At 43.6% G+C, this 25,629-nt stretch overlaps 1 protein-coding gene and 1 non-coding gene across 2 annotated transcripts in view; both read left to right on the top strand.

The window, feature by feature from the left end:
- The window catches only part of sh3gl2b (SH3 domain containing GRB2 like 2b, endophilin A1), a 113,745-nt gene that overhangs the window by 2,322 nt on the left and 85,794 nt on the right, over positions 1 to 25,629 (top strand). The window lies entirely within an intron of this gene.
- Positions 7,311 to 7,502, top strand: LOC145343564 (U2 spliceosomal RNA). Its single transcript, XR_013886726.1, has one exon. It is a non-coding gene; the product is annotated as a U2 spliceosomal RNA (small nuclear RNA).

The raw sequence follows: 25,629 nt of genomic DNA, 5'->3' as shown, positions 1-25,629 counted from the left end.
GTTGCAAAGTGTACTGGTGCCTGCCACCTGCTCCACTCTGCCCATTGCCACTCTCCATGTGCTCTGGGATCTTCGCCTGGGGAATTCTTTGTTTAGAACCTGTTTGTGCTGTCTGGATTTCTACCTCAGTCCATAGTGAAGACATTGATACTATTTGGAATATCTTTTGGGGAGGAGATTGTGTCTTCCCTTTTGAATATTTTTGTGAAGAGAATGAGCTTGTTCTACATGCTCTGCTACTGGTCAATAAAAGCTTTTGGAAATCAGGAGTTGTGAAACCAATCTGTCAAGGAAAAACTTGCTGAATACCCAGTGTCAGGTTTCAAACCATCTCTGACCAGTAAAGAATATTGGAGAGACCATCATTACGAGGTTCCTTCATACAGTTCTCCGTTATCAGTAATATAGAGAGAGACTCGAGAGTGAAGGGTAAGCGAGTAATGGATAGAAAAATCCCCTGTTGATCTCAGCTGATCAGCAAAGGGAGCATTTTAAGGCCTCTTTTGGGTAATAACCTACAGTCTTGTGAAGGCTGATATTTGGGATTGATAACCAGAAGTGCACTGCACCCAGTTCAGACCCCTGCGGATACAAAGAGTGAAGCCAAGTTCAGCCTATATTAACCAATGAATGGATTGATGTGTGGGATAGATACAACAAAGCTGGAATGGTGGGAAAACAGAATGTGTATTTTGGGAAATCTGTTAGTTATGTCTTCTGTGTGGGTCCATGTTGGAATGCCAAAGTATCTAATGTGTTGAAGGCTGCTACATTATTAGCTTTCTAGGGGAGATGTGTGCTCACTAAACGCTGAAAATATGGAAAAGGTGCAAGTTCTATGCTATGTTTTTGGTACTCAACCGCTGAGGAATAAAATGACCCCATGAATTAGGCTGAAAGTTGTTGATTTTGGACTGCATCCCCAGTCATCCCCACCTGAAATAAAATGTAATAGTTTTTAGCAATTGAACTAGTCCAAATAATTAGCAACTGGCAAACAATAGTCTGATCATTGAGCAAGCAACATTAGTTGTTGGAATATAGAGATTAATGCGTTATGATGGACAGTTCAATTCTTTGCTATGGACCTGGAATAATGAAATAATAATCACCAATGATTATTGAGTAAGAAACTAGAAATTAGGAAAATAATATTGAAGTGAAGGACAAACAATCATGAGGGGGATAGAATATAAAAGAAGTAAAGTCTTGGCTACAACTGTGCAGGGCATTGGTGAGATTGCATTTGGAATACTGTGTGGAGCTTTGATTTCCTTGAGGAATATACATTAGGGCACATGTGTACTTGCATGTGCGCATGTTGAAGAGGAATTCCATCCCCTGAGGCTTGTTTGTCTGTGGAACTCTCTCCCCAGTGCCCCAGGGGAGGCTGGATTATTGAATACATTCAATGCAGAGTTAGAGAGATTTTTGATTGCCTTTTGACTTCTTTATCAATGGGGTCAGGATGGATTTGAGGCCACAATCACATCATATGTCTTATTGAATGGCCTCCTTGTACTCCTATTTTCTATGACCTGATCATGCTTGTTATAGTACCAAGTATTCCACAGCAAGACCTGGACAACATTCAGGCTTGGGCTGATATGTGACATGTAACATTTATACCTCAAGTGCCAGACAACAAGAGAGAATTTAATCATCTCCCTTTGACATTCAGTGACATTACCATCACTGAATTACTCATTAGCGACATCCTGGGGGTTGCAATTGATTGGAAACTGCTCTGAACTTCTGTACAAGTGGTTGAAGATGGGTTTTGCTGATGTTTGATTTTGATTTGATTTATTATTGTCATATGTATTGGGATACGGTGAAAAGTATCTTGTTCCTTGGGTGCTTTAAAGACAAAACATACCATTCATAGAGAAGGAAAGGAGAGAGTGCAGAATGTAGTGTTACAGTCCTAGCTAGGGTGTAGAGAAAGATCAACTTAGTGCAAGGTAGGTCCTTTTTGAAAGTCTGGCAGCAGGGAAGAAGCTGTCCTTGAGTTGGTTGGTAATGTGATCTCAGACTTTTGTATCTTTTTCCTGACAGAAGAAGGTGGAAAAGAGCATGGGGTCCTTAATTACGCTGGCTGCTTTTCCAAGACAGCAGGAAGTGTAGACAGAGTCAATGGATGGGAGGCTGGTTTGCCTGGATGGACTGGACTTCACGACCCTTTATAGTTTCTTGTGATCTTGGGCAGAGCAGGAGCTATTCCAAACTGCGATACAACCAGAGAGAATGTAGTTGATATACTACTGACATCAGTCAATCATGTGTTAGACTTTTGAGAGAGAGGTAGGAATCATGTCTAGGATCTAAGTAACCAATTTAGATGTAATATTGATAAGCAAATATTAAACAGATACCAAAGTCTGACCAAGAGCTAAATCCAAGGTGGAATGAACCAATCACAGAGCATTAACCAACCACAGATATATACTCTGGCTATGACAGCAGGTCAGAAACTGGGAACTGTGTGGAGAGTAACTCTCATCCAGACTCCCCCAAATCTTGTCCACCATCAAGGCACAGGTTAGGTGTGTAATCAAATGTTTCCTGGATGAGTGGAGCCCCAACAACTCCAGGGCAGCACAGTGGCACTTTGGTTGGCACTGCTGTCACAAAGCTCCAGTGACCCGGGTTCGATTCCGGCCTTGGGTCACTGTCTGTGTGGATATTGCACGCTGTCTCTATGTTTGCATGGGCTTTGGTTTCCTCCCACAGTCCAAAGATGTGCAAGTTTGGTGGATTGGTGAAGCTAAATTGCCCCTTAGAGTCCCAAAATATGTAGGGTAAGGAGATTAGCCATGGTAAATACGAGGGGTTATGGAGATTGGCAGAGTATCTTACCCAGGCTCTTGATGGGCTGAATGGCCTCCTGCACTGTAGGGATTCTGTGAAGCTCAACACCATCTGGGACAAAGCAGCTGGTTTGATCGGCACTCCATCCACATCCGATGCAGTGATGCAGTGTATACCATCTGGGCAGCAGACACGAGAACAATCAGTACCTGTAAATTCCACTCCAAGCCACGTACCAACCTGACGTGGAAATATATCGGCCGTGTCTTCACTGTCGCAGGGTCAAAATCTTTGGAGCTGCCTCCCTAACAGCACTGTGGGTGTACCTACACCACATGGACTGCAGTGGTTCACGAAGGCAGCACATCACCGCCTTCTCAAGGGGCAATTAGGAATGGACAATAAACACTGAACCAGCCAGTGACCCCCCCCCCCCCCCCAAACAAAAGAATAAATATAAACAATTAATCAAGTACAGCTTTTTATGAAGAATCCATTCTCTGATGTGGGCTCGTTTAACTGGCAGTCCATCACTTGCCAGGCTTGAGAACAGGGTGCTGTTCCCTCCTGAAGTGCTGCAGTGTGTGTGATGGAAGTGTTCCTACAGAGCTTTCTGGGATTCTGACTTTGAAAGAGCTGTGTATTATTTCCAACGCTGCATGGTGCATGAACTTGCAGCTGGTGATGTTCCTGTGTGTCTGCTGCACTCGTCCTCCAGCTGATAGAGGTCATGGCTTTGGAAGGTGCTGTCTAAGGAGCCTTGGTGAGTTCCTGCTGCATATCTTAGTACGCAAGGCTACCAGTGTGCGTCAGTGGTGGAGGGATTGAGTGTTTCAGAAGGAGAATGATGATCAGGTAAATTCGGATTAATATTATGGGTCCCTCAGTATTTAAGTTGTTTTACAAAAAATTATTTATCCTGTTTAATAAAAATTAAACAGGATAAATTTAAAGTGTGTGTTTTTGAGGTTCTTCTTTGCTTTTTATGTTGCAGGTATTAAGTACCTCCTGTCTTAGATTAACAAAAGATCAGAATGATTTCTGTTTGAACAAATCTCAGGCATGTTTGGTATGCAGATGTTTGTGTTTCTTTATCCACTGGGACACAGATTGTGAACCACGATTTGGCTGTTTTTGAAAGAAGTTGAGATTCATTCACACGCTCAGCATTCTGTGACTGTTGGATTCACAGTGTGTCTGAACTGGTATTTATCATCAGAGGTGACCATTCTCCACCTCAGTATTAGTGTTATTTCTGACATCTGATAGGGCAGAGAGTTATGTACAAATCTTCTCATTTGTGTGTGTCCCTGGCTGAGGTTTTCAACAAGTTGGTTCCTGAGCCAGTTAAAAATGGCGAGATCCGATTCCTGGGATTCCAATCCCATTTCTGGTTCTGGCTACACCCACCTGCAGTTATCATGGAATTGATCAGTATCATGCCCCTCAGAGGAGTCCTGAACCATAGTCTGGGGGTGACCCATAAATCCATTCCATGGTCCGTATGTCCTCTATATTCATTCACCCAGTTTTTAGTCTTTTCACAGGACAAGGGCATCATTGGTTAGAGCAGAATTTATTGCCCATCCTTAATTACCCCTTGAGAAGGGGGTGGTAAGTTGCCGTCTTGAACCACTGCAGGGCATGCGATGTAGATATACCCACAGCGCTGTTAGGGAGGGAATTCTAGGATTTTGACCCAGCCACAGTGAAGGAACGGTGATATATTTCCAAGTCAGGATGTTGTGTGATTTTGCCCAGGTGGTGGTCCCAGGTATCTGCTGCCACGGATCTTTTAGATGGTAGAGGTCATGGGTATGGAAGGTTCTGTGTAAGGAACGTTGAGTTGGTACAGTGAATCTTGTAGTTGATACACACTGCGGCCACTGCATCAAAGGTGGAGCAAATGAATGTTTCGGTGGTGGATGGGGTGCCAATCAAATGAGCTGTTTTGCCCTGTTGAGTATTTTCCCCCCCGCCCCCCTCCCCAAATGTTGGATAGGGGTAAGGCAGTAAAAGTGTGGACTGAGGGCTATTGTTCTAAGTCTCAGATAGACACAAGATATAGCAGATGTAGTGAAATTGAGACTGAACTAAGTTTCGAGTATTGTTGGAGCTGCACCCACGCAGGCAAGTGGGGAGTGTTCCATCAGACTCCTGACTTGTGCCTTGTCGATGGCAAACAGGCTTTGGAGAGTCAGGAGGTGAGTTACACTCCAAGAGCCCTCAGCATCTATCCTACTCTTGTAGCTGCAGTATCTATGTTGCTAGTCCAGTTTTGTTTCTATTTGATGGCAGTCCCCAGGATGTTGATGGTTAGATTCTGTCTTGTTGGAGATGGTGATTGCCTGGTACTTGTGTGGTGTGAATATTATTTGCCACTCATCAGCCCAAGCCTGAATGTTGTGCTGGTCTTGCTGCATTTGGACATGGACTGTTTCAGTATCTGAGGAGTTGTAGACGGTGCTGAACGTTGTGTAAACATCCCCACTTCTGACCTTATGGTGGAGGGAAAGTCATTTGTGAAGCAGCTGAAGATGATTGGGAATTCCAGTGGTGGTAGTTAATCCAGCTTGTTTCACTTTGTAGACTTTGTGGAGATTTGCTATAATTGAGTGGCTTGTGTGTTATTTCAGGGTCAACCACATTACATGTGTCTCTGATACACAGCAAGCCAGACTGGGTAAGGATGGCAGATTTCCTTTCCTGAAAGGTGTTTGTGATTGTCGTAAAAAGCCAACTCATTCACTATGGGTTCAAGGTCTCGGTTACCAAGACTAGCTTTTTAGTTCTGGATTTATGAACTGAATTTAGGCTGCAGGAAATCAAACCGGGATCCCCAGAACATTAACTCAAGTCTCTTGGTTGCTAGTCCAGTGACAATACTGCTGCCTCCCCTCAGTATGAACTATATACAATAACAATTACAGGTGTTCAAGTGCTGGGGTGGGGAGGGAAAGATCCATTCAGAACCCTTCTCTGAAGAAAAACTGCTGTTCCCATGACCATATAAATTCATGAGTCGGACAAGACAATTACAGAATCGGGATTCGAAGCTTCTCACCTCTTAATCTTGCCCTTTCAATGGTCTGACTCTGTGCTTGCCTGCCCCTGTGGCAACCATGTGTGCTTCAAGGGGTGGTGGATTTGGCCCATCTCCCGGAAACTAACAGGGCCCTTTTAAACTGAGTTCAAAAATTCCCCTATCAATCTTGGTAATGGAAATTCTGCCCTGTGTATCTGTGTGTGTGTGAATGTGTCTGGAAGTCCATGGCTTTATACACGTCTGGTGTGTGTGTGTATCTGTGTGGTTTATATGAACATTACAAACAAGTTACTCATCTGTAAACATTGAGCACTGGGGCAAAATCGTGCAAGGGCAGAGAAAGAAAAATATCTGAAAAACTGTCTTCCCCTGGGAAGATCCAGTGTTTTTTATTTAGTGATTTGTATGATGTGGCCAACAATCGGATGTGGCGCTGGAGGCTGTTTTGGAATAGTACGTGTCAGGAAGCAAACAGAGAAATTCATGAGCAACATAGAACATGATTCTGGGTCTCGTGTGACCCAGAATGAGAAAGTTACTAAATGTTTACATTTGAGTTTATAGAAGTCATAGAATCCCTACAGTGCAGAAGAGGCCATTCTGTCCATCGAGTCTGCACTGACTGTCTGATAGAGTATGTTATCTGGGCCCTCTCCCCCACCCTATCCTTGTAACCACACACATTTACCATGGCTAACCAACCTAACCAATGCATCTCTAGACTGTGGGAGGAACACAGTAAGAAGTCTCACAACACCAGATTAAACTCCAACAGGTTTATTTGGTAGCAAAAGCCAGTAGCTTTCGGAGCACTGACCCTTCGTCAGGTGAATGGAAGTTCTGTTCACAAACAGGGCATGGAAAGACACAAACTCAATTTACAGAATAATGGTTGGAATGTGAGTCTCTAAGACTTGATTACCTGTACCTTTACAGACAATGTGAGTGGAGAGAGGCTTAAGTATAGGTTAAAGAGATCTCTGCTGCTGTTTTGATGTTTTCAGGTTCCACGTTATTCTCTCTGCTCCCTGCAGTCGAACTGAAACCAGCTTTTAAAATATTGATAGGGTGGAGATGGAATGTTTTACAGAGTGCGTGACTACATTTCAGGAATGCTGTTCAAAGATGTGAAATTCTTTGAAGAGACAGAATTTCGCACCCAGCCTCACTTCTTGGAACTCGTGTGAATCTGATGCCTCTTTGCTCTATTTAGATTTTTGCAAAGGATTGAGTTGAATGTTAATTTTTAAAAATAATTTCTGACGAGATGCCATGTTTCTTTGGCCAACTAATCTTTCACTGTAATAAAAACAAAATATACCTGAAACTTAGCATCCTCTTCCTGAAGGAGGGTTGTATGGTTTTGGGGGAATGTTAACTACGACGGTATTAGGAAATGTAGACAGGGGCGGCTGTTTGAGGGTAAATCCACATCCAATACGTGGGAGTCTTTTTCGCTTCTTGGCCTTTTGGCTAAGATCAGGTGTAGTATCGACGCGCTGCGCTTGCTTGAAGTTATTAGGTTACATTTTAGTTTCATTTGAAGCAATTTTTAAAAGTGAAATCTCAGCCTTTTGACTAAGGTACAAATGAGATCAAGCCTTGGAGGAGGAGCTGCAGCTACTCCAATCAGCTTGGATCATGTAGATCAAGCCCCAGACAGGAGGTGAGAGCCCTGTCCTGTCAGCTCGGATCGGGAATATCCCAACTTGTTGCGACTCTGAATTGGACTTGATTGGATTGAATTGGAATATAAAAAAAAATCAGTCAGTTGTTAACAATTCGGGAAAAGTATGTTCTTGTAAAAATGAAAGATAAAGATGGCAAGATTTGGGAAGCCTGGATGATGAGAGGTTGTGAAATAGTGAAGAAGGAGGCATTATGTAAATTTCAGGAAATTGAAAATGGATAAGGCTCTTGAGGACAGAGATCGCAGGAAAGAGCCTTAAACAGTGACTTAGGGGGTCAAAAAGGGGCATGGATTGTCCTTGGCAGGGTTAAGGAGAATCCCAAGGCACTTTATGCATATATGAGGAGGAAGAGGGTACATCCACTGAAGGACAGTGGAGGAGGGAATTTGTGTGTTGAGTCAGATGAGGTGGGTGAGGTCCTTAACAAGTGCTTTGCATCAGTATTCACAAAGGAGAAGGATGTGGTGGATGGTGAGTGTAGAAAGGGTGATAACATTCTAGGACATTTTGAGATAAAAAGGGAGGCGGTACTGGAGATTTTGGAAAACATTAAGGTGAACAAGTGTCCAGGGCCAGATAGGATCTACCCCAGAATACTGAGCGAGGCAAGGAAAGAAATTACTGAGGGCTTGGCCAAAATCTTTGCATCCTCTGCAGCCACGGATGAGGTACCAGAGATCAAAAGAGAAAACACTGGAAAATCTCAGAAGTTCTGGCAGCATCTGTAAGGAGAGAAAAGAGCTGACGTTTTGAGTCCAGATGACCCTCTGTCAAAGCTAAAATGCATAGAAAGTGGGAGATATTCACGCTGCAGGGGGAGGGAATGAAAAATGAGTCATAGCCACAGAAACCAGGGGAAAAGGCTGCTAATAGCTGTCCACAGAGAGAATAAAGAGTGTGAATGGCCAAACAGCAGTGAAACTGTATGTGGGGTGAAAGGCACCAGAGGATTGGAGAGTAGCAAACATTGTTCCTCTGTTTAAGAAGAGCAGAAGACACACTCTGGGAAATTACAGGCCTGTGAGCCTTACATCAGTGATGGGGAAATTATTAGAGAAGATTCTTAGGGACAGGATGTACTCACATCTGGAAGAGAATAGGCTTATTAGCGATAGACAGGAGGGTTTTGTGAAGGGGAGGCTGTGTCTCACAAATTTGATTGAGTTCTTTGAGGAAACAACAAGAAAATTGCCCAGGGCAGGGCAGTGGGTGTTGTAGACATGGACTTTAGTAAAGCCTTTGATAAAGTTCCTCACGGCAGGCTGATACTGAAGGTGAAGTCATTTAGGATGCGAGGTGAGCTGGTAAGATGGCTACAAAACTGGCTTGGGCACAGAAAGCAGAGAGTAGCAGTGGAAGGGCACTTTTCTAACTGGAGGTCTGTGATAAGCAGTGTTCCACAAGGACCAGTGCTGGGGACTCTGTTTGTGATATATATAATAAATGATTTGGAAGAAAATGTAGGTGGTCTGATTAGTAAATTGGGGAAGTAATGGATAGTGAGGAGGATTGTCAGAGGATACAGCAGGATATAAATCAACTGGAAACCTGGGCTAAAAGATGGCAGATGGAGTTTAACTTTGTCAAATGTGAGGTGCTACGATTTGAAAGGTCTACTACAGATGGAAATTATACAATAAATGGTAGAGCCCTTCGAAATATTAGCATACAGAGGGATCTAGGTGTGCAGATCCACAGTTCTCTGAAGTTGGTCAAGAAGGCGTATGGCACGCTGGCCTTCATCAGTCAGGACATTTGAGTATCGGAATTGGAAAATCATATTGCAGCTGTATAAGACTTTGGTCAGGCTACATTTGGAGTATTGTGTACAATTCTGGTCACCACAAAACTGGAAGGATGTTGACGCATTGGAAAGGGTGCAGAAGAGATTTACCAGGATGCTGCCTGGTTTGGAGGATACGGACGATGAAGAAAGGTTGAACAAACTTGGATTGTTTTCATTGGAGTGTCAGAGGATGAGGGGGGACCTGATCGAGGTGTACAAGATTATGACAGGCTTGGATAGAGTGGATAGTCAGAGTCTTTTTCTCAGAGTCAAAGGGTCAATTACTCGGGGCCATGGGTTGAAGTTGTGAGGGGGAAAGTTCAAAAGAGATGTAAGGGGCAACTTTTTCACGCAGAGGATAGTGAATCCTGGAATGTGCTGCTGGGGGAGGTGGTGGAAGCAGATTCTATAACAACATTCAACAGGCATCTGGATAGATACATGAATAGGCAGGAAATAGAGGGATAGGGACCACATAGAGGCGAGAAAATATTAAATTAGAGAGGCATCTGGCTTAGCACAGATTTGGTGGGCCAAAGGCCTTGTTCTTGTGCTTTGAAACATTAACTGTTTCTCTCCAGAGGCTGCTGAACCGTTCTAGCATTTACTATTTTTATTTCAGATTTCTAGCATTTGCAGTATTTTACTTTCAATCTTCTGTTGTATTTATTCTGCTTCACTGGTCAATGCAACACTAATCATTGTTATAAAATATTGTAGCATTGTAATGATTCAGAAGTGTAGTTAACGCCAGGAGTAATAAATCCATGCAAGGACTGTCAGCAAACAGTCAAATAACCTGTAATCTCCAACTCTTTGCCAGAGAATTGAGATGAAAAATCATCATTCACATCCAACCTTGTCTAACATTTAACTCTGCTTTGATTTGAATAATAAGACTTTAACTTTAAAAATACATGAACAGAAACATGAGTGACTGAAATGATGACTTCCTCACTGAGAACCTCATCAAAAGTTTGCAGAGATTGTCACTGAACTAGTAATCCAGTGTCCCAGAGGTTAGAGCCCTAGGGACATGGGTTCAAATCCCACCATGACAGCTGGTGGAATTCAAATTCAATTAATAACTCTGCAATTGTAAGCAAGCTTCGGTAATAGTGACTGTGAAACCATCATCAATTCTCATTAATGCCCATCTGGTTCACTAATGTCCATTAGGGAAGGAAATCTGCCGTCCTTACCTGGTCTGGCCTACGTGTGAATCCAGATCCACAGCAATGTGGTTGCTGACCCTGTGAACTGGGTGAGTGAGATATTCTGTTCAGGAGCAATTAGGCAGAAAATGCCGGCCTTTCCAGCAATGCTCTATGTTCCATCAGAGAATAAAGAAAGTGAAGTTAGAGAGAAAAACACCACCAAATATGAATTCATTGAAATGTTAATCTTTGCAGTTAATGATGTCATCATTGCAACACAAGTTGTACAAATCATCTTGTTCTGACCTGAGAGAATTCTAGCAGATAATCCAAAGGCAAACACTGACAGTTCTCCTTCATAAACAGGAACAGGAGGCCATTCAGCCCTTCAAACCAATCCTGTCATTCAATAAGATCATGGCTGATCTGTTATTCCATATACCTGTCTTTGTCCCACATCCCTATCTAAAGTCAGTCTTTAAATTAAACTCTGCTGTCTGTATCAGTACTCAAGTCCCGTTCCTCAGTCAGCCCTGCGGTCACTGACCTATGATATCTTGATTCTAGAATTCTTATCCTTGTTTTGAAGTTGCTTTCAAATCCCTCCAACTCCAGAGCTTCCAAGATATTGGCATTTCTCTAGAACATTCTCATTTATAATCACTTCATCATTGGTGGTTGTGCCAATGTCCCAACCTCTGGAATATTTTCCCTTCTCCGTCTCCCTACCCCAGTTATTCAAAGCTGACCCTTTGATGTATCTCTTGATGTGGTTTGGTGTTTTAGAGTGATCCAGTGAAATGTATCGGGACGCTATATGAAGATGAATTGTTGCTTTCTGTATTAACAAACCCAGGGGGTTGTGAATATAATTTCTAGCTCAATGCTAATTGTTTCTTGTTACACAATCTCAAATTTATCCTATCTCTATCAGAAAGGTCATTGCGGAGTGAAAATTATCTCTGGTGCTTTGATTGTCTCAGTGTTTGAAACTATATATATGTTTAGATCAGTCTAGTTAACTTCCTGGGATGTATCTCCTCCTCCAACAATTGCTGATGGACAGAAAATGACAAGTTACAAAGCTGTACTGATAACCAAATTTATGTCATTTACACATAGATGAAAAAGCTGTCTTTCCCTCATTGTTTTACTCCTCTTTCCTGAGGTCAGTTACTCCTTCAAATGGCCATTCTTCCCCTAAACCTAATGATGGGCAGAATGTGGTCATATCTGCCTAGGAATCGCAGTTCAGCGGGGTGGGGGTTGAGGGATGAAATTTCTCCTCCTGGGATGAGGGTTGCCCTGAGAGACGAGGGGTGTGCGATTTGTACCAATCTTTAATCCTGTTTAGTCTGGGTCTGTATTCCATGGAGTTTAGATGAGTGAGGAGTCACCTTATTCAAACATATAAGATCCTGAGGGGGTTTGACAGGGTAGACGGTGAGGTGTTTTCACCAGTGGGAGAGTCTCTAACAAGGGGACACAGCTACAAGGTAAAGGGCTGGTCAGTTAAAACTGAGGTGTGGAGAAATTTCTTCTCGCAGAGGGTGGTGAATCTCTGGAATTCTCTGTTCCAAAGGGTGGTGGAGGCTGGATCATTAGAAGTATTTAAAATGGAGGTGGATAAATATTTGATCGAGGAATAGAGGGGTACGGGGAAATGGCACAGAGAAGGAGTTGAGGCCGGCATGGATCAGCCAGGATGATATTGAATGGTGGGGCAGCTTGAGGAGCTGGTGGTCTCTCCTGCTCCTTTCCTGTGTTCTCCACGATATCTTTGACACAACACACTGCCTCTGCCTACGATCAGATTGAATTGTCTGGTCTCATTTCCCTTCCCTATGCTACAGGGCCAGTCAGTTAATGTACGTCACACACATCAGTGCCAAGGCCCCAGATGGTTTGATTAATTTGATGTACTGTTGGTTTTTCATGATACGGAATCCACCAGTAACCAGACTCGCCATGAATTTGAACAAACAGTACAATGCACTGAAACTCAGATTGGAATTCTCGACCACAGGGTTGTGGACGCTGCATCATTTAGATATAAAGTTGAGAGAGACAAATCTTTGGTTTGACAGATTTTTGGGGAGATGTGGGAAGAGGATAGGAACATGTGTGAAAATCAGCCATGGCCACATTGAATGTTGGGCCAGGCTCAAGGGACCATATGGTCTATCCTGGCTTCTATTTCTGACGCTCCTTCCACAAATCCTCACTACATCTCATCTATCTTACCTTCAGCATTTCCTTTATTCATTTAAAGAACTAAGTTTGACATCTGTGAGCACCCCGGCAGTGTCAAGAGGGAGTTAAGGTGACATATTCACTCTGCAGTTATTTTGGAATGCTTCACAAGTGTCAGTTTATGAATATTTTGGCACTCATTCTCTTGACAATATGACACTTAATTCCATGTGTGATGATTCACACTTTGTGTTAATTCTCACTGCCAGATTTGCAGAATACACTTTCTGTTCCCTCATACAGGCTTGTTGCTGGTATTGTTGTGGCCGTTACTGACACGCATTGCTTCAAATCGCGTGCACGCTTTTTAAAGATAGGAGGAGGCTATTCAGCCCTTTCAGCCTGCTGCACCATTCATCACAATCGTAGCTGATCATCCAACTCAATAGCCTAATTCTGCTTTCTCCCCATAAACTTTGATCCCATTCGCCACAAGTGCTGTATCCAGCCACCTCTTGAATGCATTCAGTGTTTTAGCATCAATTAGTTCCTGTGGTAATGAAGTCCACAGGATCACCACTCTCTGGGTGAAGAAATGTCTCCTTGACTCTGTTTCTGTCCTAAACGGTTTACCCTGAATCCTCAGACTGTGAGCCCTGGTTCTGAACACCCACATCATTAAGAACATCCTTCCTGCATCTACTCTATTTTTGTACCAATCCTTAATCCCCTTCAGCCGTGTGTTTGGTAATAGTTATTCTGAGGGATGAAGCTGTGTGGTGGGATGTGCACAGTGAGAAGTCTCTCAACACCAGGTTAAAGTCCAACCAGTTTATTTGATAGTAAACCCCCACGACAGCGCAGAGTTGCTGAGCAGAAACTGATAGCCAAGCTCTGCTCACATGAGGACGGCCTCAACCGGGATCTTGGGTTCATGTCACACGATCTATAATGCCCACGACTTGCCTGGGTTTGCAACATCTCACTAACTGTCCTGTATGGAGACAATACACATCTCTTTAACCTGTGCTTAACCCTCTCTCCATTCACATTGTCTGCACCTTTTGAGACTTGATTAGTTGTAAAGACTCACATTCTAATCGGTATTCTGTAAACTGTGTGTGCCTTTATATGCTCTGTTTGTGATCAGAACTCCCCACTCACCTGACGAAGGGGCAAAGCCCTGAAAGCTAGTGGTGTTTACTGCCAAATAAACCTGTTGGACTTTAACCTGGTGTTGTGAGATTTCTTACTGAGTTTTCCATTGCACAGGCCTTAATATGGAATTTATTGCAGGTTGTTGACTGCTGTTAGCTGCTGACCTCTCACTGGGTCAAGTTTCAAAAACATCCTGGTCACATGCACAGCGAGATTATGTTAACATAATGTGAGAATTTCCAATTAGCTAAAGAACTGATTTTCTCCTGAAGATGTGAAGTGTTTGTTTCTGCTCTCACACATTGAGTTCTGCTGCTCTGCTTTCTGAAATATTCCTTCCTGATAGTAATCTCTTTTACTGTTCAAATATTTCATTATCACTATATCGTAATGTCGCTCAGCAAGAGGGTAATTCCAAGATGAATACAAATGAATATTTATGAATGTTCTGCTGGTACACTTTCTCCTTACTTTGCCACATTATCCAGCCTGTGTGGGAATTTGTTTTCTTGTGTAGGGAGAATTAATTTTTCCAATTAATAACCTCATTCAACTTGTTAAATCCACATGGAACTGCAGGCTTCTCTTAAACTTGGACCATCAGGCTGTGTGTTCAGTAGCTTTTTTGCTGTAAATTATTTGAACATTAGGCAGGTAAAGAAACATTTCAATTCGTAAATAACAAGTTTTCATAAAATCATAGAACCCTACAGTGCAGAAAGAGGCCCTTCGGCCCATCGAGTCTGCACCGACCACAATCCCACCCAGGCCCTACCCCCCCCCCCCCCCCCCCGATATTCCGACATATTATACCCACTAATCCTCTCTAACCTATGCATCTATGGTCAATTTACCATGCCCAATCAACCTAACCCGCACATCTTTGGACTGTGGGAGGAAACCCACGCAGACACGAGAAGAATGTGCAAACTCCACACAGACAGTGACCCAAGCCGGGAATTGAACCCAGGACCTGGAGCTGTGAAGTCCGAGACATTGAACCTGACGGAGATGTGTTGGCTGGAATTTTACTGTCCTGTCTGCCATGGGAATTGGAGCAGGAGAGGGTGGACCATGGGAAGGGCTGTTGACCTCGAGCGGGAGTTTACAGTTTCCTCCGGATGCTCTGGTTTCCTCTCACAGTCCAAAGATGTGTGGGTTAGGTTGATTGGCCGTGCTAAGAAATTACCCTTTGGTGTCCTGGGATGTGTAGGTTAGAGGGATTTGTGGGTATAATATGTCGGGATATGGGGGTAGGGCCTGGGTGGGATTGTGTTCGGTGCAGACTCGATGGGCTGAAGGGCCTCTTTCTGCACTGCAGGATTCTTTGAATGACAGTTAGTGAGATTTTGCAAATCCAGGCAAGTCGTGGGGATTACAGATAGACATGAACCCAAGATCCTGGTTGAGGCCGTCCTCGTGTGCGGAACTTGGCCATCAGTCTCCGCTCAGCGACTCTGCGCTGTTGTGTGTCGTGAAGGCCACCTTGGAGAACGCTTACCCGAAGATCAGAGGCCAAATGCCCGAGACCGCTGAAGTGTTTGCCAACAGGAAGGGAACAGTCTTGCCTGGTGATTGTCGAGTGATGTTCATTCATCTGTTATCATAGTGTCTGCATGTCCCGAGGCATGGTACATGGGGAGACCACGCAGACGCTACAACAACAGATGAATGAACATCGCTCGACAATCACCAGGCAAGAGTGTTCTCTTCCTACTGGGGAACACTTCAGTGGTCACGGGCATTTGACCTCTGATCTTCCGGTAAACATTCTCCAAGGCAGCCTTCATGACACACGACAGTGCAGGATCGCTGAGCAGAGACTGATAGCCAAGTTCCACACACATGGGGACGGCCTCAACCGGGATCTTGGGTTCATGTCACACTATCTGTAACCCCCATGATTTGCCTGGACTTGCAAAATCTCACCAACTGTCCTGTCTGGAGGCAATACACATCTCTTTAACCCTGTGCTTAACGCTATCTCCATTCACATTGTCTGTACCTTTAAGACTTGATTAGCTGTAAACACTCACATTCCAACCATTATCTTGTAAATTGAGTTGTGTCTTTATATGCCCTGTTGTGAACAGAACTCTCACTTACCTGATGAAGGAGCAGCGCTCTGAAAGCTAGTGGATTTTTATACCAAATAAACCTGTTGGACTTTAACCTTGTGTTGGGAGACTTCTTACTGTCATCCCTGGTTATGCAGCATTTGTTTCACGTCCTGAGCTGCCATTGAGATGGAGGTGTTGAGCCCATGTGGTGTGGGTGCACCTACAAGGCTGGAGAGGGAGTTCCAGGATTTTGATCCAGTAACGATGAAGGAACAGTGATATATTCTCACGTCAGGATGGTGAGTGGCTTGGAGGGGAACTTGCAGATGGTGGTGTTCCCACCTGTTTACATCCCTTGTTGTTTTAGTTGATGGAGATTGGATTTGGAAGGTGTTATCAAAGGAACCTCGGTGACTTGCTGTAACACATCTTGTAGATGGTACACACTGTGCATCGGTGGTGAAGGGATTGACTGTGTGAGGTGGTGAATAGGGTTTGGACAAAGTGGACAGCTTTGTCCTGAATGATGTTGAGCTGCTTCAGTGTTATTGGAACTGCACTTATCCAGCAGCTGGGGCTATTCCATCACACTCACTTTTTAAATTGCAGACAGGCTTTGGAGAATCAGGAGGTGAGTTATTCACTGCAGAATTCCCAGCCTCTGACCTACTCCTGTAGCCACTGTGTTTGTTGATAATGGGAGTTTTCAGTGAATATAAGGAGTGATGAATAGACTCTCTCGTTGGTATGAAACAAAAGGTGTGGCTATGGGTATCCACACGGTACGTAGTTATACCCTGTCTCTTTATGGGGTATTAGAACATTCCTTGTTCCAGTCCTACTCTGGCCCCCTCTCACAACTCTTTTACCAATACATTAACTAGTTGGGTGCTGCTTCATGCTCTTGTCTGAAAAATTTAGCTTCCAATTTCCACCCCCCCCCGTCACCTTCACATGGTCCATCTCTGACTGTTCCCTTCCCTTCCTTGAGCTCTCTGTCCACCAGTATCCATTACAATCCCACCGATTCCCATAGCTACCTTGACTACAGCTCTTCACACCCCATATCCTGTAAGGACTCTATCCCATTCTCTCAGTTCCCTCCCCTCCACAACATCTGTTTTGATGATGCCACTTTCCAAACTCTTGCTGCTGATTGTGTTTCTCTGAATTGTGGTTTCCCACCCGCTGTGGTTGACAGGGCTCTCGACACTGCCTGTCCGCCCCATCGAAACTGCTCTCACTCCCTCCCAGAACTAGAATAGCGTTCCCCGTTGTCCTTACATTTTACCCCTCTTCACCCCATTACCATTTATTTTATTGCATTGAATTTCATTTCATTTGATCTTCTTAGAATTCCTACAGTACAGAAGGAGACCATTTGGCCCATTGAGTCTGTACTGACCACAATCCCACCCAGGCCCTATTTCCATAACCCCACACATCAACCCTGCTAATCCCCTGACACTAACGGGCAATTTAGCATGGCCAATCAACCTAACCCCCCACACCTTTTGGACTGTGGGAGGAAACTGGAGCACTCAAAAGAAACCCACACAGACACGGGGAGAATGTGCAAACTTCGCACACACTGACGGAGATTAGAATTGAACCAAGGTCCCTGGAGCGGTGAGGTAGCAGTGCTAACCACTGTGCCCCCCCATTATTATTTTATTTTCATTTTTACCACCTTTTTTAAAAATTTCACTTTCCATCTTTCTCCCGCCCCCCACTCCCCGTTCCTGTCTTCCCTTCTCTCCCACACCACACTAGGGCCGTCTGTTACCTATCTCGAGTTGCTCTTTGACATTCTACATATCTTTGTCCTGTAAGAAGTTTCACAACACCAGGTTAAAGTCCAACAGGTTTATTTGTTGTAAATGACACTAGCTTTCGGAACACTGTTCCTTCATCAGGTGAGTGGGAGACAGAACTCCCCATTCACCTGACGAAGGAACAGCGTTTCTGAAAGCTTGTGGTGTTTACTATCAAATAAACCTGTTGGACTTTAACCTGGTGTTGTGAGACTTCTTACTGTGTTTATCCCAGTCCAAAGCCGACATCGCCACATCATACCTTCGTCCTGCCAGTGACACACTCTGATCTGTTAATGGCTGCTATTAGTACCCTTCTTGGCCATCATCACCACCATTTACATTCCCTTTGCCTTTTTATCTATGACAACTTTGTCAGTTCCCCCTCCACTCATCCTATCAGTGTATATCTATATTCCGCAGCTCTGATGAAGGGACATCCTGACTATTCTCTCAGACCTGAGCTTTTTCAGCATTTTTGGCTTTATTTGTTGTTTACTTTTTCTGTAATCAGCAGTGAAATTGAAGACTTGTCAAGTTTGCCCTTGGCATGCTGAGGTGAAGCAGCTGTTTTGCCCCGTGTTTGAGCTCTGGTCTTTCCAGTTCAGGTTCACTCTCCTCGATTCAGCATTATTTAATGTAAACAAGCTTTATCGACATTCTTACCTGAGCAAGATGAGTGATTACTGTCCCAAAGGGGCAGCTTTTAAGTCTTTTCCTCTTGCTTTGGTTAAATGTGTTTGTTTGGGGAACTGCAGCAGTTTCATGGACTGTTTCTCATTCTGCATCTTCAGGGTTGCTGCTTGTGGAGGAACCCGGTTCGGTGGTGGGAGGCTGATGGGGTGGGTGCGGTTAACAGTTTACACCTGGGGAATAGGCAGCAGGTGCCAATCCCTTCAACTTTAACCACACCTGCCCCTCCCCCCAAATCTCCTTTTGCACCTTCCATGAGCAGTGGGTTTAATTAGGTTAATAAATACACTCTGGGTTGTTTCTGTAACTTGTTTGGTTGATATTCTGATTGAATGATGATATAATCCAGCACGGGAGAGGCCATTCATCTTACCAAGTCTGTGCTGGCTATTTCACAGAGCAGTTATCAGAAAAGGGATATTCTGTTTAAGTCCAGCTTCCAATTGGAACAAACAGTTGCTTGCAGTTAGAACTTTAAATTTATTAATGTCACGAGTAGGCTTACATTAACACTGCAATGAAGTTACTGTGAAAATCCCCTGGTTGCCACACTCTGACACCTGTTTGGGTACACTGAGGGAGAATTTAACTTGGCCAATGCACCTAACCAGCACATCTTTCAGACTGGGAGGAAACTGGAGCACCAGTGTGAAACCCACACTGACATGGGGAGAATGTGCAGACTCCATACAGACAGTGACCCGAGCTGGGAATTGAACCTGGGTCCATGACACTGAAGCAGCAGTGCTAACCACTGTGTCACCCCTGCTTGCAATGGCTGGGGCAGGGTTTGTTTTTCCCTCTTGTCCTTTTCTGTCTCTTTGTCAGTGATACTGGCTCCTCGTTACATCGAAGCGAGCCTTCATTTACAGATTGAAGCAACAAGGGGGAGATTGGTTTTGGGAGTTATCAAATCTCCTCCTCCTTTGAGGCATGTGGTTCTGAATTGTCTTTTTCCTGTATGGGATGTGGGCGTTGCTGGCAAGACCCAGTATTTATTGCCCATCATTTGCACAGCAGAGCACAAGATCCAAATTCAATGTCCCCTCTTTCCATATTGAGCAAGCTGGGGATTGTGGGGTGGAGATTTGTACCAGGTAGTCCTGGTAACAGGGGAGGTAATTCTTACCAACTTTGTATCGTTTAAAGTTCTTGATTCCCTTTAGATAGGGACAATTTCTGTAAAGGAACATTATTTCTATCCAGTTTTATTAAATCCTTTGATTATATTCATATTTTCCAATGATGTCAGTTACTTTTTCTGACCATTATGTTTAACATGTAGTTGAAGTGAATTTAATCTCTGCCAGACTATCAATGAAATGCTGAAATCTGTGGCCACATACTCTGAATAAAACATAAAGCTTTGGGGATTAATTTGTCTCAATTGTTTGAATTTTTATCTAGTTGATAATACATTGCTCAGCTATCATTGGGAGGATTCAGAATTAAAACTTTTGTGTTTATTTCCCCCACAAAAAGAACTGCTTTCTCCAGTTTCAAATGCAGCCTTAAGAGAAACAATTTAAAGATCAAATTTCCTTTTCTTTTGTTACAGAGTTAAATATGTTACACTTGATATTATTTCCTTAAGGAGTGTGGATGCTTGAAGAAATTAGGTAATGAAACTTGAAGAATAAGTCAGCCAGCTTTCCTCTGCTGAGGATCCAAGCGTTGATGGTTCTGCTTACGGGCATTTTATATTAAAATTCCAAACATTTTATTTGATCACAGTTGAGAATTGCTGCAAATTGACTTCCCAATTACACACAGTCGAAACAAAGCATTCTGTGTTCACGTATTTTAAACTTGAATTCCTGAATCAATAATGCCACAACATAGAAAATGAATTTAAAAATTGAGGTGTAAACATAACGGATTCCTAAACATTCCCAGTAGCTGCTGTGACTCGATAGTAATGGCTCAGTGGTCTCTGCGGAATTTAAAGGAAAATTGGACCTTATTTTTGGGGTTTATTAGGACTAACAATGCTGTTCAAATTTTTGACATTTGAGTTTTTTTTATATTCATTCGTGGGCATCGCTGGCTGGCCAGCATTTATTACCCATCCCTAGTTGCCCTTGAGAAGGTGATAGTGAGCTGCCTTCTTGAATTGCTGCAGTCCATGTGCTATAGATTGACCCACAATGCTGTTAGACAGGGAATTCCAGGATTTTAATCCAGCAACTGAAAAGGAATGGTGATTTTCTTTTTTCCCCTAATTCAGGATGGTGAGTGGCTTGGAGGGAACCTCCAGGTGTTTCCATGTATCTGCTGCCCTTGTTCTTTTAGCTGGTGGGGGTTGTGGATTTGGAGGGTGCTGTCGAAAGATCTTTGGTGAATTGTGAGCTTTAGCAAGATTCCAGTGATGAGAGATTCTGAAATGGTCCATTGCTGAGGATGAATTTCTGCTAACGTTACCAAGACGATAGCCAACCTCACCACGTCCAACTGGGGGAACTTGCTGCAAAAGATGCATTTCACTGCATCGTTAGTTAGATTCTTTTTAATTCCCTGTTCATTATATTGAGGTTTTTACCACAAATTACTGGAACCTTGCAGCAACCTCAGTGTTGTATCTTTTGTCTGCGATCTGTGGTGACAACTCTTACCACTGCCTCGAATCCTGTGGGATTGATGCAATTGTGAGCACTGCTGACATAAATGGAGCAAGTATACCAGAGTTTGAAATGATGCTTTGACAATTCTTGAATCATCTTCCCATTCTGGTGTCTGATTATCACACCTATTGACATAAGTCTTGTTAACAAACTCCTCTTCAGGATCAGTAACTTTCCAGGTGTGCTCATAAAGGTTTTCAGCATGGAAACAGGCCCTTCAGCCCAACTTGTCCATGCCACCCATTTAACCCCTAAACTAATCCCAATTGCCTGCATTTGGCCCATATCCCTCCATACCCATCTTACCGTGTAACTATTTAAATGCTTTTTAAAAGATAAAATTGTACCTGCCTCTACTACTACCTCTGGCAGTTTGTTCCAGACACTTGAATAAATTGCCCCTCTGGATCCTTTTGTATCTCTCCCCTCTCACCTTAAACCTATGTCCTCTAGTTTTAGACTCCCCTACCTTTGGGAAAAGATATTGACTATCGAGCTGATCTGTGCCCCTCATTATTTTATAGACCCATATGACATCATTCCTCAGCCTTCTACGCTCCAGAGGAAAAAGGGCCCAGTCTATTCAGCCTAGTAAATCTTTTCTGTACTCTGTCTAGTTTAATAATATCCTTTCTATAATAGGGTGACCAGAACAGTACACAGTACTTCAAGTGTGGCCTTACCAATGTCTTGTACAACTTTAACAAGCCGTCCCAACTCCAATATTCAGTGTTCTGACCAATGGAACCAAGCATGCCGAATGCCCTCTTCACCCCTCTGTCCACCTGTGATCTCTGGTTTCAAGGAGCTATGAACCTGTACCCCGAGATCTCTTTGTTCCATTAGGATGAGGTGATGAGAAATGGTAACTGGAGTTTGCCCAAACGCCTGTGCAGTGAGACTGAACACTGTGCTGCAGCTCTGAGCGGCTAACAACATTGTGACCCACTGAAGCTTTGTTTACTCAGCTGGCTTTTTTGCTGCTGTGTACCTGGATCGCGATGGTGCCAGTCTGAGAAAACTGAAACTATTCCTACTTCAGCGTAGCAGCCCATTAAGAACTGGGAATCAATCTAAACATCTCACACACGTTTCTGATGGACAGGGGGGGGTTGCAGGCTACCAGGGACAGGCAGGAAAATGGAGTTGTACCACAGTGGGATCAGCTGTGATTTTATTTAATGGAGGAGCAGATTCGAGGGGCTGAAAGGCCTACTCCTGATCCTATTGCATACGTCCATATGTTGACATTCACTTTGCTATTCAGAGGTTAGCTCTGTTTTGTAATTAAACATGAATAGAGTTTAAAACTGAAAAATGAAGGGAATGAATTTTCCACCCTTTAAGCTGATCTGAAAGAGGGGTGCGTTTTACATTGTCATTATTGACCACCCCCCCCCCCCCCCGACTTCCTCTCCCGAATGAGAGTCTCCTTTAACCAGTGGAAGAAATTGTCTGAAAAAGTTACCTCTTTTTAAAGTTGTCCAATTGTATTGTTTACGGCATCCACATTTAAACTATACAAAACACGCTTTCTAACACAAACCCATGCTGTAAAATACTTTAAAACAAGCTGGGCAGATTCCAGCTCCTTTTCCTTTCATTAATGAGCTAATTTTATTTATCAGTGAATCCCTGCCAAAAGGGTAACAGCAAAACACCAGTAAGTGATGATCATAGAACATAGAACATAGAACACTACAGCACAAACAGGCCCTTCGGCCCACGAGTTGCGCCGATCACATCAACACCTATCTATAACCCCCAATCCCATAAAACCCCATATACTCATCCAGAAGTCTTTTAAAAGACCCCAGCGAGTTCGCCTCCACCACCACTGACGGCAGCCGATTCCACTCACTCACCGCCCTCTGAGTGAAAAACTTACCCCGAACATCACTTCTGTACTTTCCTCCCCGCACCTTAAACCTGTGTCCTCTCGTAGCGACCATTTCAACCCGGGGAAATAGCGCAAGGTTTCCTTGCCCATGTTTGACCTGATGCCATGAAAGTTCACGGGCTCCAGTGTCAATGTTGAAGGCTGTCCCGGAGCAACTCCATCCCAGATGTATGCCATTGCCAGCCACTCTGGTTGGTCCACCTTTTATTGGGATAGGATACACACAGGGTTGGCGATGGTGTCTGGGATATTGTCTGTAAGGTACGATTCAGCCAGTGCAATTATGTCAGACATTAACTTCATGCTAAGTGGGATAGATTACAAATTTATTTAGCAACTAAAAACTGTGCTTCCATGAGGTGTAACCTCGTGGCCTGGTATATCCCCCATTCTATCATTACCACCAAACGAGGAGATGAACCCTGGCTCAATGGAGAGTGTAGGAGGGAACGCCAGGAGCAGCACCAGGCTTACCTAAAAATGAGGTGTCTAACCTGGTGAAGTTAGAATGGAGGACTAGCATGCTCAATGTCTGAAGCAGCAAGTAATAGTCAGAGATAAGCAACTGATAATTAGTGGACCACATCCAACATCCAGTCGTGCTTTGACAAAGGGTCATCCGGACTTGATGTCAGCTCTTTTGTCTCCTTACAGATGCTGCCAAACCTGCTGAGATTTTCCAGTATTTTCTCTTTTGGATCTGGTTGTGAATGATGGTGGACAATTAAACAACTCACTGGAGGAGGAGGCTCCACAAATATCCCCATCCTCAATAATGGAGGAGCCCAGCACATCAGTGCAAAAGATAAGGCTGAAACATTTGCAGTAGTCTTCATCCAGAAGTGCCGAGTGGCTGTTCCATCTCGGCCTCCTTTAGAGGTCCCCACTATCAGATATCAGTCTCCCATTTTGATTCACTCCACATGATATCCAGAAATGGCTGAATGACATGGGCCTTGACAGTATTCCAGCAACTGTATCTGTGTCCCAGAACTAGATATATCCCAGGCAAGCTGTTCCAATATAGTTACCGTACTGGCATCTATCCAACTATGTGGAAAATGCCCCATGGATGCTGACCCCCTTCTGGAAAGTGCTGAGGCCTGCCTGAATTCACTCTTACTGAGGTTCCATTCCAATGGGAACATAGGAACAGAAATAGATAAATTCAGCCCTTTGAGCCTGCTCTGCCATTCAATCAGATCATGGCTGATCTCTCCCTGGACGCAAATCCACCTCCCACCTGTTCCCCGAATCTTTTTTTATTAGAAATATATCCATCTCTCTCTTGAAGCCATTCAGTGATTCAGACTGCACTGCACTCGGGGGCAGTGAGTTCCACAAATTCCCCACTCCCAGAGTGAGAAGTAGTTCTTTCTCATCAGTGTTAAATCTACCGCCTCTCAACCCATACCTGTGACCTCTTGTTCCAGATTACCCCATAAGAGGAAATATTTGGTCCACATTTATTTTATCAATCCCTCTCATCCTTTTAAACTCCAGCTAGTACAAGCCCAAACTGTTTAATCTCTCCTCATACGTCAACCCTCTCATCCCAGAATCAATCTGGTGAACCTTCTCTGAACTGCCTCCAATGCCACCACATCCTTCCTCAAATAAGGAGATCAAAACTGGACACAATACTCCAGATGTGATCTCAACAACACCCTGTACAATTGCAGCAACACTTCTCCACTTTTAAATTCCAGTCCCTCTGCAATAAATACCCACGTCTCATTTGTCTTTTTTTACTACATGCTGCACCTATATACCGACTTTCTGTAATTCATGAACAATGACACCCAGATCCCTCTGCCTGGTTACAGAATCATTGGAAACTCTCAGCTGGTTGGTCAGCTTCTGTAGAGAGATGGAATGTGTTAATGTTTCTGGTGAGGTCTTAGACCTGATGATTTCTGACAATGGCTGCTTATCTGTAATTCATCCACAGAAACTAAGTGAACATTTCCTACATTACCTGTTTCTGAGCCAGATTTTAAGGGGAATTGGATCTGTGTGTTTTGTTTGTTTGCTGCTTGTGTCTCCAATTCTGTCGGTAAAAGCTCTGTTTCTCTCCCGAGGCTATTCTCTTACCTGTGAATATGAAAAGTTAGTAGCAGATTAGCGAGTGTGCAGTGTAGGGTATCTGAACCTGATTCCTCTCCCACTACTGCTGGATATTGTGGAGTTAACATTGCCCCGTTAAGACAGTAAAGAACAGAGACCTCTGATCTCATTCACCCCAGCATCTGAGGAACTCTTCATTAATATCCCCTCTCTCAGCTGCCATTAAAGTCACAAAACGATGCAGCGCAGAAGGAGGCCATTTGTCCCATTGTGTGTGTGTCAGCCCTTTGAAGAAACTATCCGATCAATCCCACTCCCTCACTATTTCTCCACACTTCTGCAAATGTTTCCTTTTCAAGTATTCAGTAACGTACAAAAGAGAATGAAATATTGATTCAACTTCCACTGTTTCCAAATAGCAACAATCGGTGTGGACATCTTTCCTTATCTCCTCTCTGGTTATTTTGCCAATTACTCCAAGTTTGTATCCTCTGGTTAGTGATCACAAAAAAATCTTCCTGATTTACTCTGAAAATCATTGGTAGTTTTGACTCTGTTTCCCTGAGCTGCTCTAAGGAGAACAATCGCAGTCTCTTCCCCATCGCTGAAGTTTCTCGTTCCTCACACCACTC

This window comes from Carcharhinus amblyrhynchos, chromosome 5, assembly GCF_965287045.1.
Source record: "Carcharhinus amblyrhynchos chromosome 5, sCarAmb.v2.hapA, whole genome shotgun sequence".
In the NCBI taxonomy this organism is placed as follows: Eukaryota; Metazoa; Chordata; class Chondrichthyes; order Carcharhiniformes; family Carcharhinidae; genus Carcharhinus; species Carcharhinus amblyrhynchos.
This window is presented reverse-complemented; position numbering and strand designations above follow the sequence as displayed.